The sequence below is a fragment of the Acipenser ruthenus genome, chromosome 22 (assembly GCF_902713425.1).
Source record: "Acipenser ruthenus chromosome 22, fAciRut3.2 maternal haplotype, whole genome shotgun sequence".
NCBI classification, from domain to species: Eukaryota; Metazoa; Chordata; class Actinopteri; order Acipenseriformes; family Acipenseridae; genus Acipenser; species Acipenser ruthenus.
The window spans coordinates 18,670,737-18,689,858 of NC_081210.1; the positions used below are offsets into that span (position 1 = coordinate 18,670,737).

At 41.1% G+C, this 19,122-nt stretch overlaps 1 long non-coding RNA gene and 9 other non-coding genes across 10 annotated transcripts; 5 read left to right on the forward strand and 5 right to left on the reverse strand.

Annotated features, from left to right (window-relative positions):
- Positions 1-608: 608 nt before the first annotated feature.
- Positions 609-681, forward strand: trnav-cac (transfer RNA valine (anticodon CAC)). The gene has a single exon. It is a non-coding gene; the product is annotated as a tRNA-Val (tRNA).
- Positions 682-1,068: 387 nt separating this feature from the next.
- On the forward strand, positions 1,069-1,141 carry trnam-cau (transfer RNA methionine (anticodon CAU)). Its single transcript has one exon. It is a non-coding gene; the product is annotated as a tRNA-Met (tRNA).
- A 1,290-nt stretch (positions 1,142-2,431) lies between these two features.
- trnav-aac (transfer RNA valine (anticodon AAC)) lies at positions 2,432-2,504 on the reverse strand. The gene has a single exon. It is a non-coding gene; the product is annotated as a tRNA-Val (tRNA).
- Positions 2,505-2,870: 366 nt separating this feature from the next.
- Positions 2,871-2,943, reverse strand: trnam-cau (transfer RNA methionine (anticodon CAU)). The gene has a single exon. It is a non-coding gene; the product is annotated as a tRNA-Met (tRNA).
- Positions 2,944-5,659: 2,716 nt separating this feature from the next.
- On the reverse strand, positions 5,660-9,591 carry LOC131699430 (uncharacterized). The gene is made up of 5 exons (XR_009308138.1): positions 9,508-9,591; positions 9,131-9,319; positions 8,087-8,395; positions 7,829-7,934; positions 5,660-7,265 (listed from the first exon to the last, which is right to left on the reverse strand). It is a non-coding gene; the product is annotated as an uncharacterized LOC131699430 (long non-coding RNA).
- Positions 9,592-11,789: 2,198 nt separating this feature from the next.
- Positions 11,790-11,861, forward strand: trnad-guc (transfer RNA aspartic acid (anticodon GUC)). The gene has a single exon. It is a non-coding gene; the product is annotated as a tRNA-Asp (tRNA).
- Positions 11,862-15,449: 3,588 nt separating this feature from the next.
- On the forward strand, positions 15,450-15,522 carry trnav-cac (transfer RNA valine (anticodon CAC)). Its single transcript has one exon. It is a non-coding gene; the product is annotated as a tRNA-Val (tRNA).
- Positions 15,523-15,913: 391 nt separating this feature from the next.
- On the forward strand, positions 15,914-15,986 carry trnam-cau (transfer RNA methionine (anticodon CAU)). Its single transcript has one exon. It is a non-coding gene; the product is annotated as a tRNA-Met (tRNA).
- A 1,349-nt stretch (positions 15,987-17,335) lies between these two features.
- Positions 17,336-17,408, reverse strand: trnav-aac (transfer RNA valine (anticodon AAC)). Its single transcript has one exon. It is a non-coding gene; the product is annotated as a tRNA-Val (tRNA).
- A 366-nt stretch (positions 17,409-17,774) lies between these two features.
- Positions 17,775-17,847, reverse strand: trnam-cau (transfer RNA methionine (anticodon CAU)). Its single transcript has one exon. It is a non-coding gene; the product is annotated as a tRNA-Thr (tRNA).
- Between the last annotated feature and the right edge of the window lie 1,275 nt (positions 17,848-19,122).

Genomic DNA, 19,122 nt, shown 5'->3' on the forward strand with positions numbered 1-19,122 from the left:
ACCTATATACGTAATCCTTACCCGATGTACCATATTTACAGTATTATTCGTTGAGTTTAACTATTTATTATTTGACCTGTGCTTTTGTACATTTCAGAATATCATTTTTATAGACGATTTCTATTGCTAAAACAGTTTGTGCAAGAATACTCTTGTCCTCACTGAAAAAAAAGTGTTTCGTAAAAAAAAAAAAAAAAAAAAATAGAAACATAAAAAACTGACCGTGGAGAGTCACTAAGGGGGCGTGACTATGACGAAAGGGCCAGTTCTGTAAATAGAAAAAGCTAAATACATAAATGTTAACAAACACATTCTTAAAAGTCGGAAGTATGTATGTTAAGCGCCCGTGATAACCACTACACTACCTATTCTGCATCGTTCTGTTTTCAGTCAGTATGTTTTATCTAAAACTCAACTATTTGAAAGTTGAACGCCAAATTAACGCTATTACAACTATATGGGATAAACACAGACATATGGCTTCCCATTGAAAAATATAAACTATTGAAGTGATGATACGCCTGTACTTAGAAAATGAACTAACACGTACATCGCCATCGACCTGTAGCACTTGCTGTGCTCAGTGCTTGAGCGCTGTCTTCCGTGAAGTTTCCGTAGTGTAGTGGTTATCACGTTCGCCTCACACGCGAAAGGTCCACGGTTCGAAACCGGGCGGAAACAGCTTTTTTTTTCTGTATTATTATTTTTCAGTGGTCTCCATGTGTTGCATTTTATTTCCGAACGTTTAAAACCCGCGGGTTAATTATTTATTTATTTTTTTAAATGCAAGCGTAAATGTATCATAGCGACAGAAAGAGAGAGGTTATGGAATATCTAGACTTCAAGGTGGATCTAGCCAATGTTCTGCTTGCTTGCAGAAAAACATTCCAATGAAGACCAGCTGCCACACCAGAGGAAGAGCACACCAATGCCAGCAAAGGTGTTTTTTTCTGAATAAAAAATAGCAGGATCTTCGGGTCTGAGCAAATCTCAAGATCCCTGCTTTGAAACCTTTAGCATTGCATAGATCCCACATTCCTCAATCCTGGAACGGAACACATTTTCAAGGCCTCATTAGCGCAGTAGGTAGCGCGTCAGTCTCATAATCTGAAGGTCGTGAGTTCGATCCTCACACGGGGCAGCACTTTTATTCTTGGGTAGGAGTTATTTAAACATAAATACCAAAATCGTTTAAGGCTGGGGTTGCCTTAAAAACTGTCAAAACGTTGTTCATGGTCGTAAATACTTAGATGTCCTTATTATTTTAAAACTGGGTATCAACAAAGCATCTGGACAAATGTAGAACTGCTACAATTTGTATGTGAGCACAGGAATGGACATTAACATGTACGCGCTTACACTATAAAACGTATCAGGGCTATATTATATATTAAGGGCTTGTATTATTTATGGTGTTAAATAAAAACTATATATGTTAGTAAGCTACTGTATGAATAGTGGACCGTGTCACAAGACATCCTTCCGTAGTGTAGTGGTTATCACGTTCGCCTAACACACAAAAGGTCCCCGGTTGGTAACATTATTTTTTTTTTATTTATTTAAAATAACAATCCGTTACAAATACATTTTTTTTATACTTCTTAGATCATATTGCATATATCGCAAACTGCAATATACAGTGCATTATTTGTACAGTACTCAAATAAATGCAACCATCAGCCATGCTGTTACAAAAATGCTGCCACGTCTAATAAATATAACTGATTAAAAAAATAATAATAATAATAAAAATACACACGTGTTTCCAACCGGGAACTTTTCGCGTGTGAAGCGAACGTGATAACCACTACACTACAGAAACATTTAGTAAGACATTATTATTATTATTATTATTATTATTATTTATTTCTTAGCAGGCGCCATTATCCAGGTTGACTTACAATCGTAAGCAAATACATTTCAAGTGTTACAATACAAGTAATACAATAAGAGCAAGAAATACAATAACTTTTGTTCAAGCAAAGTACAAGTGTGACAAACCACAATTCAATAATACAGCAGATAATAGTGATAGTTAATCAGGATATGATTAAATAGTGATAGTTACATCAGGATGTGATTAAATACAAAGTACTACAGGTTAAACACTTGGCAGATTACAGTATTCTGAAGTACAGGATTAAATGCAGTAAAATAGGGGGCAGATAAGAGCAAAATAAAGCACATTTACATGAAGGGTGATAGTGTCCCACGATACAGAGGAGTTCTACAGGTGCTGTTTGAAGAGGCGAGTCTTAAGGAGGCGCCGGAAAGACATGGAACCCACTTATCAACCACAATCACCTACAAATAGACAATAAGAATTGTACTGTAGTGTGCAATTTGCGATACGTGCCGTATAATCTAAGACGTATAAAAAATAAATATATTTGTAATGGGTTGTTATTTTAAAATAAATTACAAAAATTAATGTTTCCGCCCGGTCTCGAACCGGGGACCTTTCGCGTGTTAGGCGAACGTGATAACCACTACACTACGGAAACACATCGTGTCAACCTCCCCTATTCATATAGTATCTTACTAGCACCTTGCTTGAGTGAAGGGAGTACATTATATTGAACTCGTTCTGCAAAGCATTTTTTTATTTAATTTATTGCATAAATGAAAGAACAAGACTTTAATATATAATATAGCCCCGATACGTTTTATAGTATAAGCGCGTATATGTTAATGTCTGTTCCTGTGCTCACATACAAATGGCAGCAGTTCCACATTTGTCCAGATGCTTTGTTGATACTCAGTTTTAAAACAATAAGGACATCTAAGTATTTACGACCATGAACAACGTTCTGACAGCATTTCACATTTTTGGTATTTATTTTTAAATAACTAACCAATAATAAAAGTGCTGCCCCGTGTGAGGATCGAACTCACGACCTTCAGATTATGAGACTGACGCGCTACCTACTGCGCTAACGAGGCCTTGAAAACGCTCCCTGGTCCTAGGCTGAGAAAGGTGGGATGTTTGTGAACAAGGGACCTTCCACGTGTTAGGCAAACGTGATCACCACTACACTAAGGACACCTTTAATGAATTTCAGAAACCATGAATTTCAAATACATTGAAATTTGAATACATACAGATAATGTACTGTATATTGCAGTTTGCGATACGTGCATTTTCTGTTGTCCCGGATACAAGTATTACAGTACCATTATAACGGACAACTGTATTAAATATAATTGCGCTTTAGATAAAACAGTCTCTCAAACAAGTTTCTAGCTGTTGTAAATATTACATTTTTTAACACTCAGAACTGACACCGATTGTAAAAATGTCAATCGTGTATTTTTATTGATAATATTACAAAATATTTAGTTTACTATCCGCGCATTTCTACAGCTGACATTTGTAATACGAACATATATTATTGGCATTTTTTAATTATTGGTGACTATAGGTACCGTACTAGTGAGAATTAAAATAATACTGTAATAACATTTTTACCTTCAGATGATTGTATTTCGAAATAAACCAAAAGACTTCAAGATTCAATAATCTACCGTCGTTGAAAACGATAGGTTGCGGATGCAACCCCGGTTCCCTGAAAGAGAAAATAACCATCAAGGTATGGGACATTGCCGTCAGGCAGTAGGGATTGGCTGAGCTTTATGTCAAAGCTGCCGATAGGCCTCCGCGCAAGCTGCCGTGTAAGCCCGCCCCCTTGGGAGCTTACTATACGCAGCGCGCGGAGAGTCACTTCCTCTTTTGCCCTTCAGGCCGTGAAGGCCTCCAGAGCGACCTCGCGGCTTGATGGTTATTTTCTCTTTCAGGGAACCGGGGTTGCATCCGCAACCTATCGTTCCCTTTCAAGTCGAAAATAACCATCAAGGTATGGGAACAGTGTACCCAAGCCGTCGCGAGGGAGGATTCTCGGCAGTAGGACAGACTTACGTCATAACGCAACTGCGTAGGCAGTACATCTACACATATGCGGAGCTGCGCCTCAGCGTCTATGCTCGCAATGACACCTGTCCCAAGGTGGAATAGTCACACCATATTGTACCTACTCTAGACGTCCGCACCCTGAGGCGTCATAGAGTGCAACACAGATGCTCCAAATGACGGAGCAGAGGATTCCAGCACATTTAGCCTGTAAAACCTCATGAAAGTATGCGGCGTAGCCCAACTGGCTGCCGCGCAAATATCAGACACCGGCACCCCTCGAAAGAGGGCCCAGGATGTCGCCATACCCCTGGTAGAATGCGCCTTCAACTGCCCTGGTGGAGGAAGGCCTGCAGATTCATACGCTAATTTAATAGCATCCACTATCCAGTGGGAAAGGCGCTGTTTAGACATTGCAATGAAAAATAACCATTTTGTTTTTCTAATCACTGTTAAAGCACCAATGTGGTGGTGCTGTGTCGGGGTCTTGCTGGTAGACATCGGCCCATATGAGTGTAACACTCGACCCAGTGTCCTCCAGCGCAGTGCAGGGGACCCCCTCTATGCTGACCAGGACGTGACTGAAGTCCAGCACCGAGTCCTGCCTACAGTACCACCACCATGGCCAAGGAACATGATAGTAACTGGAAGGTACGGATTCTGTGAAGATTTATTTTTTTATTATAATTTGTTTTCTTAAAATTTGAGAGCCTAGTTATTCCTGTGCTAAAAAAAATAAATAAAAGTCAGGGCATGCCTTATGATTGCTATAATTAATATTAGTCCGGTTGAGCACATTTTCTAGTAAAATCACAAATAGTGTTCCAGGTGGCACTGCCTACACAACACAAACTTAGAAATCAGTCAGACTCGACTCAGAATGAATGCATTGGTCGTAACAAAAAGTTACAAGAAGTGCTGCTATCGCTATGATACATTTACGCTTGCATTTAAAAAAATAAATAAATAATTACCCCACGGGTTTTAAACATTCGGAAATAAAATGCAACACATAGAGACCACTGAAAAATAATAATACAGAAAAAAAGCTGTTTCCGCCCGGGGACTTTTTGCGTGAGGCGAACGTGATAACCACTACACTACGGAAACTTCACGGAAGACAGCGCTCAAGCACTGAGCACAGCAAGTGCTACAGGTCGATGGTGATGCACGTGTTTAGTTCATTTTCTAAGTACAGGCGTATCATCACTTCAATAGTCTATATTTTTCAATGGGAAGCCATATGTCTGTTTATCCCATATAGTTGTAATAGCGTTAATTTGCTGTTCAACTTTCAAATAGTTGAGTTTTAGATAAAACATACTGACTGAAAACAGAACGACGCAGAATAGGTAGTGTAGTGGTTATCACGGGCGCCTAACACACATAACATACATACTCCTGACTTTTAAGAATGAGTTTAACATTTATGTATTTAGCTTTTTCTATTTACAGAACTGCCCGTTTAGTCATAGTCACGCCCCCCCCTCTCCACGGCCTCTTTTTTATTATATTACATATGAAGTGGTGGCCAATGCTGTTTTGAGTGATGAAGAATAAGAAGTTGTCCCTTCTCATATAAGGTAAGAATGAGTTGGATGGTTAAAATAAAATTATACATGGCGATGATTAATAGATTAAATTATACCGTTTCCATGAATGTCCTGAAGAAGCCAGTGTAACAAACCGTTAGAGTACCCCTGCGTGATACTCTATTACTGCTTCCACCGACTGGCACAGACACGAAGAACGTTCAGGCAACTAACTTTTATTTACAATATTTAAACAAGTCAACACTTTCTTTGTATAGATTATTGCCCTGTACGGGTCACTAACTGGCTCACTTCTTTGCCCCTCTCTAACTATTTCAGAATACCGAGTTCTACAGGCCGAGGCCTGTGCAAGTCCTTTCCCCGTGGAATTGAGTCCACTGGGATGAACTTAGCAGGAAACTCTAGCTGAGGAGCCTGGTAAGTGTCAGGAAGGATCCTTCGACCCAGGTGGGTCAGTCCACAGTTACGTACAGGCCACCTCCCTCCGCTGGAGTAGTCCTGTACGCTGGTAAGTTCAATGTAGGCTTTCCCTGCCGGGGTAGCTTTGTATTCCAAGTCAGAAGTGGCTTCCCCCTGCTGGAGTATTTCTGCAACACTGGTAAGGGTGGAACAGACTCCCTCTGCTGGAGTCTCTCTGCAACACAGGTAAGGATAGCGCAGACTCCCTCTGCTGGAATCTTGCTGCAACACAGGTAAGAACAAAGAAGACACCCTCTGCTGGAGTGTCTCTGCAACACAGGTAAGGATAGCGCAGACTCCCTCTGCTGGAGTCTTGCTGCAACACAGGTAAGAACAAAGAAGACACCCTCTGCTGGAGTATCTCTGCAACACAGGTAAGGACAAAGAAGACACCCTCTGCTGGAGTATCTCTGCAACACAGGTAAGAACAAAGAAGATACCCTCTGCTGGAGTATCTCTGCAACACAGGCAAGGATAGCGCAGACTCCCTCTGCTGGAGTCTTGCTGTAACACAGGTAAGCGTAAGCAAGTATGGAATGGGCCCTCCCAGAAGAAGGGCTCTGTTGATAAAGAATTGTATCCAGGCTGTGGGGAAGGACCCCTGCAGCTGACGTCCCAGTCGTTCACGGAAACACGGGAGTGTCTCCGAGTTCAAGCACAATATCCATACTGTCCACACCACCTGTGGGTACTGTTGTTCATGTGTGTCACAATAAAGCACGTCCAGAAAACCAGACTGCTGCCTCAGTTCTCTCTGTTACAACCCGCTGTTCCTGCAGCGCATGAATACGCGCTTTCCCTCCGAGTCCCGAGTCAAACACACATACACAAATAGACGGCAGTTGTGACGGTTCCCAATCGTCACGAAAACTGCGGAACTGTTTTAAATTAACTACCGAGAGGCAGCGTTTATCTACCAACGTTTCATAAAATAAATTAAACTTTGTCAAAACAAAAGACTACCTCACCAAGAGGAAAACGCTCACGGTATAAACAAAACACAACTCTTGTTCAAAAAAGAAACCAAACGTTCACTTTACCTTACAATACTACGTAATGCACTCTCAACCTTCTGGGAACTATTCAGCAGGACAAACCGGCGGTGCTCCCCATAATCACCCCCTGCTGTCCTGCTCCACTTCCCTTTATACCCAGAAACCCCGCCTTGCCCATTAGTGCTAAGGTTCCTGGGTTGCGTAGTCTTTCAAATGGCGTCGCCATTTCTTAAAGGCGACATCGCTCTTTCTTACACCTGTGATACGGCATTTAGTCTCAAGAGAACAGTCATCCTCATCATCATCTTCCTCCACATTCAGTGTGGGCCAGGTGATTCTTTCAAGGATCATCTTGAGGAAAAAAAGAATGAATAGATAAATGAATGAACGGCAGGGGATCTCTTGCTGAACCTTATTGGCCATTTTTGTTCAATTCCAATATTGAAATGGCTCAATACCAAGCTTCATCTCAAAGCTCTATACAAGCTGGGTTTTATATTGTAGACCAAAACACCAAAAAATATATAAACTTCAGAATTAGAAATATAACTAGTAAATCACATTATCAAAACACTGAAACAGTAACACACTGCCACAGGCATTCAAAACTTAATTAGGGAACAACATGTAATAAAATGTAACACACCTGGGAGGTGTATAGTGTGTCAGAATTTCAATGTGCTGAATTAAGCAGGTGAATTTGTTAAATGAAGTCCTTTAGTGATTGTTTCAACTAAAAATTCCCTCTTCAGACCTCAATCACAAGAGTTTCCCTTTTATTGAACACATTTGCTGGATAGGGGCTCTCCATGACTGGATTTGGCCACCCCTGCTGTAGGTTATCAATTAATTACACAACTAACCAGTACAATGAGTAAACCGAACATGGATATGCACGAAACAAACCTACTTACAGCGTGAAGGAGGAGTTTGTCCATTAGCCAATGCCGATTTTCTTCTGTCACCCCTGGAAGATCCAAGCTTAATGCCAATTGCAGTATAATGCTTTTGTCTTCTTCACTGAGAAAAAAAATTTGTAAGACAACATTAGCATAAACATTTCCTGAAACCCACTACATGCAAATGTCTTCATTTTACTGCAAGTAAACCTTTCAAAATAGTTAATGTACTGTATTTAACATTGACCAATTACATTAACAAAAACTCTATACCTGCTGCTACAGCTGTCACTGTGACTATTTCTGAGAAAGAAAAGTCTCTCACAAAAGAGGCACTTCATCAGGGGCCCAGTGGATAAGGACAGTCCAGGAACCTACAAAATGAATTGCAGCAGACAATTTGGGTTTCTGGGTCCCTTAAATATTTTGCTGAGTACCCCTCATTAGGGCAAGGAATAACAGCCTAGATCCGGCTTCTCGTAGATCCTGAAATCTTCATTTGTTCAAATCCACCACCTTCACTCAGTTTGGGATAAGATTTGAATAACTGGCTTCTGAATCCTTCACAGCTGCTGTCACAACCTTGACATAAAAAAGAACACAAATGTAATAAATGTGAATCTAGCGAACGTCTTACACACTGATACACAACCTTGTATTTTGCTGCTACTAAAGCGGCATAGGTTTTTTATTGGTTTTATTTTTGTATACCATCAACACAAAGCTGAATGGATCACTAACTGCAAAACAATCCAAAACTAAATTCCAGACATTTACTTTGAGTGGCATCTAAAAGGATTTTGGGAGCTTTATGATACTAATAGTGGTTGATGACATTTCAGTAGCATTGAGCAGTGGTTTAATAAAAAGTCTAAAATATCGAAGGTACAGGTTACATTGCATTGAACTCTACATCGCGTTATTTGTTATTATAGACCGTCTCATTAGGTTTATTTGTATCTGATTTTAGAGTCGTGATATATACTGAGCATCGAAAGAAACTTTTTAGATAACATTCTCTAGAATGACAAATTCTGTTTTACAGCAGGTGCAGTAAGATTGTAATGTGCTGATTAACAATTGACATTGTACTGTATGTAGTTATGAGGGGACAGGGTACTGTGAAATTCACAGGCAAGTACTAGCGTGTGGCCACCGTTGCTGAGCAGTAGACATTTTGTCAATGTCCATCATGTATATACCTCGTTTTTTTTCCGAATTAAATGTGTAATAATACTGATACGTTTCTTGTGATGTTCAGTATATGTACTATTAAATAAACCGTTTCATTTTGACAGAATATTTGCATAAACGTACCTTGAAAGGAGATTCTTTTCTCCCCCAGTCCTGCTACATTCAATTCGTCTTTTTCTGCTGTCTAGTCGGCACCGTGGAAATGGTTTTCCGTTTAGACAGCAGAAGTTGTGAGTGTAATAACACCAACACGGCGCTGGAGTGGGAACGTTCGTCTTTTTGAAGACGATCCTCTGTATGGGGCGAAAAATCCTTGAAAAAAAAAAGGGACAAAAATATAAACTATAAAATATTACTATACCACTATAGCATGCAGAAATTGTGAATCTAACCCACTTAAAACAGACACAGTACGGTTAAGAACAAATTGAAGGAGAATGCTCAGCAAAACAATTAAACTACTAGCTAAATGCAACTGGCGCTGAAAACAAAATGCTCACAATAATACACGGCCTTCCAACACACAGTGATCTAGCGAGCCCACATCGGCATCGATTGTGTTCCCTGGAGCAGGGAGAAACAAACTTCCTACAGCCAATAGTGTACTTGATACCGCCCACTGAATGAATAAATAAATAAATGAATAAATAAATAAATAAATAAATAAATAAATGAATAAAGAAATAAATAAATGCATGAACAAATAAATGTTGCAATAAATCAATATTTCAACATTTATTTATTTATTTATTTATTTCTCTATGTATTTATTTTTAATTTTGCCATGGATAGTCCTCCATACTCCATAAAATACAGCGATCTGATAGTAAAACGTATTTTGGTAACATGGAAAACGAATACCTTGGGTTGAGCAATACTGTTGGGTGGAAACCGCGCTAGCAGGGATGAATCACATTTGCATACCCATAATGCACGTTGCCAGAATCTAATTTCCTCTTATGTAATGTATGCTTTTAAAATATCATATTTAAATATAAATGTCAGCATACAGTACTTGTATACTGTTTTGGTTGTTTTTCTCAAGACGTAGATGTTAAAATGCTCGTTTTAAAAAAAACTTTAAAAAAATAAATAAATAAAAAAAAAAATCTAAAAAAACTAACCGTCCCTTGTTACAATAGCAATATGAGTAGGTTGCTTACTGCACTAACAAATGTTAATATACTCTGGTTTCTCTTCAGATCGCATAAATCTTTCGCCTTTTACTGGCTCTCTGTCTCTGTCTTCCTAAACAGGTTTGCTGACACGGCCAAGATGACCGCTGAGACTGTGCTCTATGGGCCTGCGGGAGGAATCGATACCAGCACAGCTAAGTGCGTTTGGCGTGTCATCAATGTTGTCAAGCAGATCCTGTGGGAAGGCCGTAACGTCTGTGTCTATCACAAGCAGGAGCTAGACACTATCACCACGACCAGAAGGGCACAAACTCTTATCAAGGACTTTGTAATTCTGGACATCCGGACCCTCGGGAAGGACAAGGCCTGCGCGGAGTGGAGGATCGCCGGACTTCAGGACGTGAAGATGGAATAAAGGAAAAAACTGGAACCGCTAGCTCCTAGGAGCGGGACTACGGGGCACCGCTAAGCCTTTTATTTATTTTGTCATGCCAGCATTCCGCCCTTTTAGCTGGCATGACCGTTTTTGAACGGTGCCCTGGTTTTATGTAGTCTTTTTGTTTCAGTTTTATGGATTTTTATTTGATTTATGTTGAATGTTTTATTTGATTTTGTTTTGTTTTGTTTTATGTATCTTTAAGATTTTTAATGTAAACTATTAAAAGTTACATTTTAAGTGTTTTAAAATTTTAGAATTTTAACTCACTGTTCCACACACTGTCCCTTTTCCCCTGTCCCTGTTTTAGTAATATAGTTTTATGTTCACTTTTGAACTTTTAGAGAGCACTCCCCGGCCCTCACAAGCACTGGTTTTTTATAGATGGTTCTTTTTTTCCAGTCACTTTTAAAACAGCACAGGTTTTTTTCATGTTGATTTTAATCTGTGTCTGTTTTAACCATGTACAAAGCACAATTGTCTTGGTGTTTTTAAATGTGTTTTAAATGCTTTTAAAACAAAATGTATGTCTGTATGCATGAATGTCATCTTTAAAAGAAATGTAAAATGAATGAAAAAACGAATGGGTGTAAATGTAAAAAAATGTAAAATCTCAATAAAAGAGTATTTTACTAAAGATTTCCGTGGAGAGGAACATTTATGAGTTTTAACTAATTTTTTGATGTCCTGTTTCGGCGGGGCTTCCTTGTGTTGTAAAATAATAGAACTGTGGTATGTATTGTTGGTTCGGAAAATGGGCGTGCTATTCACAGTAACCTCCGTTACAGACTGCAGCCTTTTTGCTCAAACTAAGGAAGTGGGTGTTTTAGTTGTTTATGTATAGTAGAACCGATTGTACCCCACTTTCATCCAATCACTCAACCATTCGTGCAAGATGGTGGGAAGGGAAGTGAAGCCTCCGAATCATTTGGTTCGCAAAATTCACTGAGCCGAAGCAGATAAAACGCTTCATGCTCTTTAGTGCCTTCTCTTGGTAGATCTGCACAACTCAATACATTAAGTTTAGGCACAGACCTGCACAACAGCGCCAAAATCATGTTGCGGCGGCAGCAGTATTACATCCGTAGTGGTTTAGCACTACCATAAAGAATGAATGATAAATAGTTTAGTGCGGTTTAGCTAAACAATTCTCGACAGGGGGGGCCAGTGCAGTCTTCCTGTGAGTACAGAACGGTCGCTTTTCACGCATTCCTCGTTAGTATAGTGGTCAGTATCCCCGCCTGTCACGCGGGAGACCGGGGTTCAATTCCCCGACGGGGAGATTTTTTTTTATTTTATTTTTTTTAAACTTTCCTTAAATATTTTACGCACAAAATGTAGTTGACAATTATTTACCAGATATGGTATATATTCGCTTTTTTATCTATACCTATATACGTAATCCTTACCCGCTGTACCATATTTACAGTATTATTCGTTGAGTTTAACTATTTATTATTTGACCTGTGCTTTTGTACATTTCAGAATATCATTTTTATAGACGATTTCTATTGCTAAAACAGTTTGTGCAAGAATACTCTTGTCCTCACTGAAAAAAAAGTGTTTCGTAAAAAAAAAAAAAAAATAGAAACATAAAAAACAGACCGTGGAGAGTCACTAAGGGGGCGTGACTATGACGAAAGGGGCAGTTCTGTAAATAGAAAAAGCTAAATACATAAATGTTAACAAACACATTCTTAAAAGTCGGAAGTATGTATGTTAAGCGCCCGTGATAACCACTACACTACCTATTCTGCATCGTTCTGTTTTCAGTCAGTATGTTTTATCTAAAACTCAACTATTTGAAAGTTGAACGGCAAATTAACGCTATTACAACTATATGGGATAAACACAGACCCATTGAAAAATATAGACTATTGAAGTGATGATACGCCTGTACTTAGAAAATGAACTAAACGCGTACATCACCATCGACCTGTAGCACTTGCTGTGCTCAGTGCTTGAGCGCTGTCTTCCGTGAAGTTTCCGTAGTGTAGTGGTTATCACGTTCCCTTTCAAGTCGAAAATAACCATCAAGGTATGGGACATTGCCGTCAGGCAGTAGGGATTGGCTGAGCTTTATGTCAAAGCTGCCGATAGGCCTCCGCGCAAGCTGCCGTGTAAGCCCGCCCCCTTGGGAGCTTACTATACGCAGCGCGCGGAGAGTCACTTCCTCTTTTTCCTTCAGCATCATTAGCGGTAGGACTTAGAGCTATTTTGACTGATTGTACTCACTAAGCTTAGGCTTGAGAAGCTGGTTTATCCCCTTCTCCGAGTTTATTTCAGTTATTATTATTATTATTATTATTATTGTATTGTATTATTTTAGGATATATTTTGTGTCTACATTATATATTCCTTTTCGCTTTGCTTCGGCATTGCGTTCTTCGTGGTCTCCCCGTCTTTCCTCTGTTCCTTATATTTACTGTGTGGGTTTTTTGTATATATATTTTCTATATATATTATATTTTGTGTAATTATATTGTTATATATATTTACATTGTGTGTCGGACGCGTGTTGGGTTGGCCTTGGCCACGCGCAATTGCATCCTCGGTCTAGCTTTGGCTAACCGTGTGTGTGTGCGGGTAGTCTGCTCTGCAGTGTCCCCCCCCGCGGCGCGTTCCCGCCACGTGGTATTGCACTACACTCCCTTTCCTTTTGCAGCGTCCACAAAAAAAAAAAAAAAAAAAAAAAAAAGTTTTTCCCTTCACTATACAGAGGAAGACAACCACCAACGTGCAAAATCCCCAGCACCTTCAGGTAGGTATTGCACAGCACCAGACACTGTACCAGCACTTTGCGTCTCCGCTTGGCGGGTCAGCTGACGCTTAGGCGTCTGTGCTAGCGTTCCACGCTCGGTACTCGCGCTTCGGCGCTCGCGCTCCGGCGCTCGCGCTCCGGCGCTTTTGGTGTCAGCGCTTGTGCGCTTGGTGCAGCGCTTCGGCGCTTTGTGCAGCGCTTCTGCGCTTGGTGCTTAGTGCTTCTGCACTTGGGGCTCAGTGCTCGACGCTCGACGCTTCGGCGCTCGACGCTCGGTGCACGTTCCATCAACGTCGGTGCTCGACGCTCGGTGCTCGACGCTCGACGCTCGGTGCACGCACCCTCGACGCACCTCGGTGCTCGACGCTCGGTGCTCGACGCTCGACGCTTCGGCACTCGACGCTCGGTGCTCGGCGCTTGGCGCCTCGACGCACGCACCCTCGACGCTCGACGCACGCGCCTCGACGCTCGACGCTCGGCGCTCGACGCTCGGTGCACGCACCCTCGACGCACCTCGATGCTCGACGCTCGGTGCTCGACGCTTCGGCGCTCGACGCTCGGTGCTCGGCGCTCGGTGCTCGGCGCTTGGCGCCTCGACGCACGCGCTCGACGCTCAACGCGCGACGTTCGACGCTTCGGCGCTCGACGCTCGACGCTCGACGCTCGGCGCTTCGGCGCTCGACGCCTCAACGCGCGCACCCTTGACGTCGACGCACGCACCTCGGTGCTCGACGCTTCGGCGCTCGGTGCTCGACGCACGCACCCTCGACGCCTCGGTGCTCGACGCGGCGGCGCTCGACGCACGCACTTCAGGTGCTTGACGCTTGGTGCCCAGCGCTTCGGCGCTCGACGCGCGCACCTCGGCTCTTCGTCATTGACGTCAATATGTCTGGGTTCCACCGTTGTGTGACCTGTCAGGCCAAGTTGCCTGCCAGCGACCCTCACGAGGACTGCGTCGCATGTTTAGGGCCGGACCATGCAGCATCTGCCCTGGCAGACAGGGCATACTGCCAGCTATGCGCAGGGTTTCAAACACGCACCCTGCGCCAGAGAGCTAGGAAGGCGGTGGGAGGTCGTTCCCCATCTTCGGGCTCGTCCCACACCGTCTCGGCCCCACCATCGTCTATCGTGTCGCTGCCGGCGACGTCTCAGCCTATGAGCCCATCTTCCCAGCTTACAGCTGGTCAAAGGTCTCCAATTAGGCGTGCTCGGGAACGTTCCCGCAGCCCCTCCTCTCGCGGGGCTCGCCCCCGTCGGCAGTCGCGATCCAGATCTCGATCGCCTCGCCGGAGAAGGCACTCCCGCTCCCCTCGAAGGGGTAGACGGCATCAGGACACATCTGGGGTGGCTGAGCCTGTCACGCGGGAGACCCGGGTTCAATTCCCCGACGGGGAGATTTTTTTTTATTTTATTTTTTTAAAACTTTCCTTAAATATTTTACGCACAAAATGTAGTTGACAATTATTTACCAGATATGGTATATATTCGCTTTTTTATCTATACCTATATACGTAATCCTTACCCGCTGTACCATATTTACAGTATTATTTGTTGAGTTTAACTATTTATTATTTGACCTGTGCTTTTGTACATTTCAGAATATCATTTTTATAGACGATTTCTATTGCTAAAACAGTTTGTGCAAGAATACTCTTGTCCTCACTGAAAAAAAAGTGTTTCGTAAAAAAAAAAAAAAAAAAAAATAGAAACATAAAAAACTGACCGTGGAGAGTCACTAAGGGGGCGTGACTATGACGAAAGGGGCAGTTCTGTAAATAGAAAAAGCTAAATACATAAATGTTAACAAACACATTCTTAAAAGTCGGAAGTATGTATGTTAAGCGCCCGTGATAACCACTACACTACCTATTCTGCATCGTTCTGTTTTCAGTCAGTATGTTTTATCTAAAACTCAACTATTTGAAAGTTGAACGCCAAATTAACGCTATTACAACTATATGGGATAAACACAGACATATGGCTTCCCATTGAAAAATATAGACTATTGAAGTGATGATACGCCTGTACTTAGAAAATGAACTAACACGTACATCACCATCGACCTGTAGCACTTGCTGTGCTCAGTGCTTGAGCGCTGTCTTCCGTGAAGTTTCCGTAGTGTAGTGGTTATCACGTTCGCCTCACACGCGAAAGGTCCCCGGTTCGAAACCGGGCGGAAACAGCTTTTTTTTTTTTCTGTATTATTATTTTTCAGTGGTCTCCATGTGTTGCATTTTATTTCCGAACGTTTAAAACCCGCGGGTTAATTATTTATTTATTTTTTTTAAATGCAAGCGTAAATGTATCATAGCGACAGAAAGAGAGAGGTTATGGAATATCTAGACTTCAAGGTGGATCTAGCCAATGTTCTGCTTGCTTGCAGAAAAACATTGCAATGAAGACCAGCTGCCACACCAGAGGAAGAGCACACCAATGCCAGCAAAGGTGTTTTTTTCTGAATAAAAAATAGCAGGATCTTCGGGTCTGAGCGAATCTCAAGATCCCTGCTTTGAAACCTTTAGCATTGCATAGATCCCACATTCCTCAATCCTGGAACGGAACACATTTTCAAGGCCTCGTTAGCGCAGTAGGTAGCGCGTCAGTCTCATAATCTGAAGGTCGTGAGTTCGATCCTCACACGGGGCAGCACTTTTATTCTTGGGTAGGAGTTATTTAAACATAAATACCAAAATCGTTTAAGGCTGGGGTTGCCTTAAAAACTGTCAAAACGTTGTTCATGGTCGTAAATACTTAGATGTCCTTATTATTTTAAAACTGGGTATCAACAAAGCATCTGGACAAATGTAGAACTGCTACAATTTGTATGTGAGCACAGGAATGGACATTAACATGTACGCGCTTACACTATAAAACGTATCAGGGCTATATTATATATTAAGGGCTTGTATTATTTATGGTGTTAAATAAAAACTATATATGTTAGTAAGCTACTGTATGAATAGTGGACCGTGTCACAAGACGTCCTTCCGTAGTGTAGTGGTTATCACGTTCGCCTAACACACAAAAGGTCCCCGGTTGGTAACATTATTTTTTTTTTATTTATTTAAAATAACAATCCGTTACAAATACATTTTTTTTATACTTCTTAGATCATATTGCATATATCGCAAACTGCAATATACAGTGCATTATTTGTACAGTACTCAAATAAATGCAACCATCAGCCATGCTGTTACAAAAATGCTGCCACGTCTAATAAATATAACTGATTAAAAAAATAATAATAATAATAAAAATACACACGTGTTTCCAACCGGGAACTTTTCGCGTGTGAAGCGAACGTGATAACCACTACACTACAGAAACATTTAGTAAGACATTATTATTATTATTATTATTATTATTATTATTATTATTATTATTATTATTATTATTATTATTATTATTATTATTATTATTATTATTATTTATTTCTTAGCAGACGCCATTATCCAGGTTGACTTACAATCGTAAGCAAATACATTTCAAGTGTTACAATACAAGTAATACAATAAGAGCAAGAATACAATAACTTTTGTTCAAGCAAAGTACAAGTGTGACAAACCACAATTCAATAATACAGCAGATAATAGTGATAGTTAATCAGGATATGATTAAATAGTGATAGTTACATCAGGATGTGATTAAATACAAAGTACTACAGGTTAAACACTTGGCAGATTACAGTATTCTGAAGTACAGGATTAAATGCAGTAAAATAGGGGGCAGATAAGAGCAAAATAAAGCACATTTACATGAAGGGTGATAGTGTCCCAGGATACAGAGGAGTTCTACAGGTGCTGTTTGAAGAGGCGAGTCTTAAGGAGGCGCCGGAAAGACATGGAACCCACTTATCAACCACAATCACCTACAAATAGACAATAAGAATTGTACTGTACTGTGCAATTTGCGATACGTGCCGTATAATCTAAGACGTATAAAAAATAAATATATTTGTAATGGGTTGTTATTTTAAAATAAATTACAAAAATTAATGTTTCCGCCCGGTCTCGAACCGGGGACCTTTCGCGTGTTAGGCGAACGTGATAACCACTACACTACGGAAACACATCGTGTCAACCTCCCCTATTCATATAGTATCTTACTAGCACCTTGCTTGAGTGAAGGGAGTACATTATATTGAACTCGTTCTGCAAAGCATTTTTTTATTTAATTTATTGCATAAATGAAAGAACAAGACTTTAATATATAATATAGCCCCGATACGTTTTATAGTATAAGCGCGTATATGTTAATGTCTGTTCCTGTGCTCACATACAAATGGCAGCAGTTCCACATTTGTCCAGATGCTTTGTTGATACTCAGTTTTAAAACAATAAGGACATCTAAGTATTTACGACCATGAACAACGTTCTGACAGCATTTCACATTTTTGGTATTTATTTTTAAATAACTAACCAATAATAAAAGTGCTGCCCCGTGTGAGGATCGAACTCACGACCTTCAGATTACGAGACTGACGCGCTACCTACTGCGCTAACGAGGCCTTGAAAACGCTCCCTGGTCCTAGGCTGAGAAAGGTGGGATGTTTGTGAACAAGGGACCTTCCACGTGTTAGGCAAACGTGATCACCACTACACTAAGGACACCTTTAATGAATTTCAGAAACCATGAATTTCAAATACATTGAAATTTGAATACATACAGATAATGTACTGTATATTGCAGTTTGCGATACGTGCATTTTCTGTTGTCCCGGATACAAGTATTACAGTACCATTATAACGGACAACTGTATTAAATATAATTGCGCTTTAGATAAAACAGTCTCTCAAACAAGTTTCTAGCTGTTGTAAATATTACATTTTTTAACACTCAGAACTGACACCGATTGTAAAAATGTCAATCGTGTATTTTTATTGATAATATTACAAAATATTTAGTTTACTATCCGCGCATTTCTACAGCTGACATTTGTAATACGAACATATATTATTGGCATTTTTTAATTATTGGTGACTATAGGTACCGTACTAGTGAGAATTAAAATAATACTGTAATAACATTTTTACCTTCAGATGATTGTATTTCGAAATAAACCAAAAGACTTCAAGATTCAATAATCTACCGTCGTTGAAAACGATAGGTTGCGGATGCAACCCCGGTTCCCTGAAAGAGAAAATAACCATCAAGGTATTGGACATTGCCGTCAGGCAGTAGGGATTGGCTGAGCTTTATGTCAAAGCTGCCGATAGGCCTCCGCGCAAGCTGGCGTGTAAGCCCGCCCCCTTGGGAGCTTACTATACGCAGCGCGCGGAGAGTCACTTCCTCTTTTGCCCTTCAGGCCGTGAAGGCCTCCAGAGCGACCTCGCGGCTTGATGGTTATTTTCTCTTTCAGGGAACCGGGGTTGCATCCGCAACCTATCGTTCCCTTTCAAGTCGAAAATAACCATCAAGGTATGGGAACAGTGTACCCAAGCCGTCGCGAGGGAGGATTCTCGGCAGTAGGACAGACTTACGTCATAACGCAACTGCGTAGGCAGTACATCTACACATATGCGGAGCTGCGCCTCAGCGTCTATGCTCGCAATGACACCTGTCCCAAGGTGGAATAGTCACACCATATTGTACCTACTCTAGACGTCCGCAACCTGAGGCGTCATAGAGTGCAACACAGATGCTCCAAATGACGGAGCAGAGGATTCCAGCACATTTAGCCTGTAAAACCTCATGAAAGTATGCGGCGTAGCCCAACTGGCTGCCGCGCAAATATCAGACACCGGCACCCCTCGAAAGAGGGCCCAGGATGTCGCCATACCCC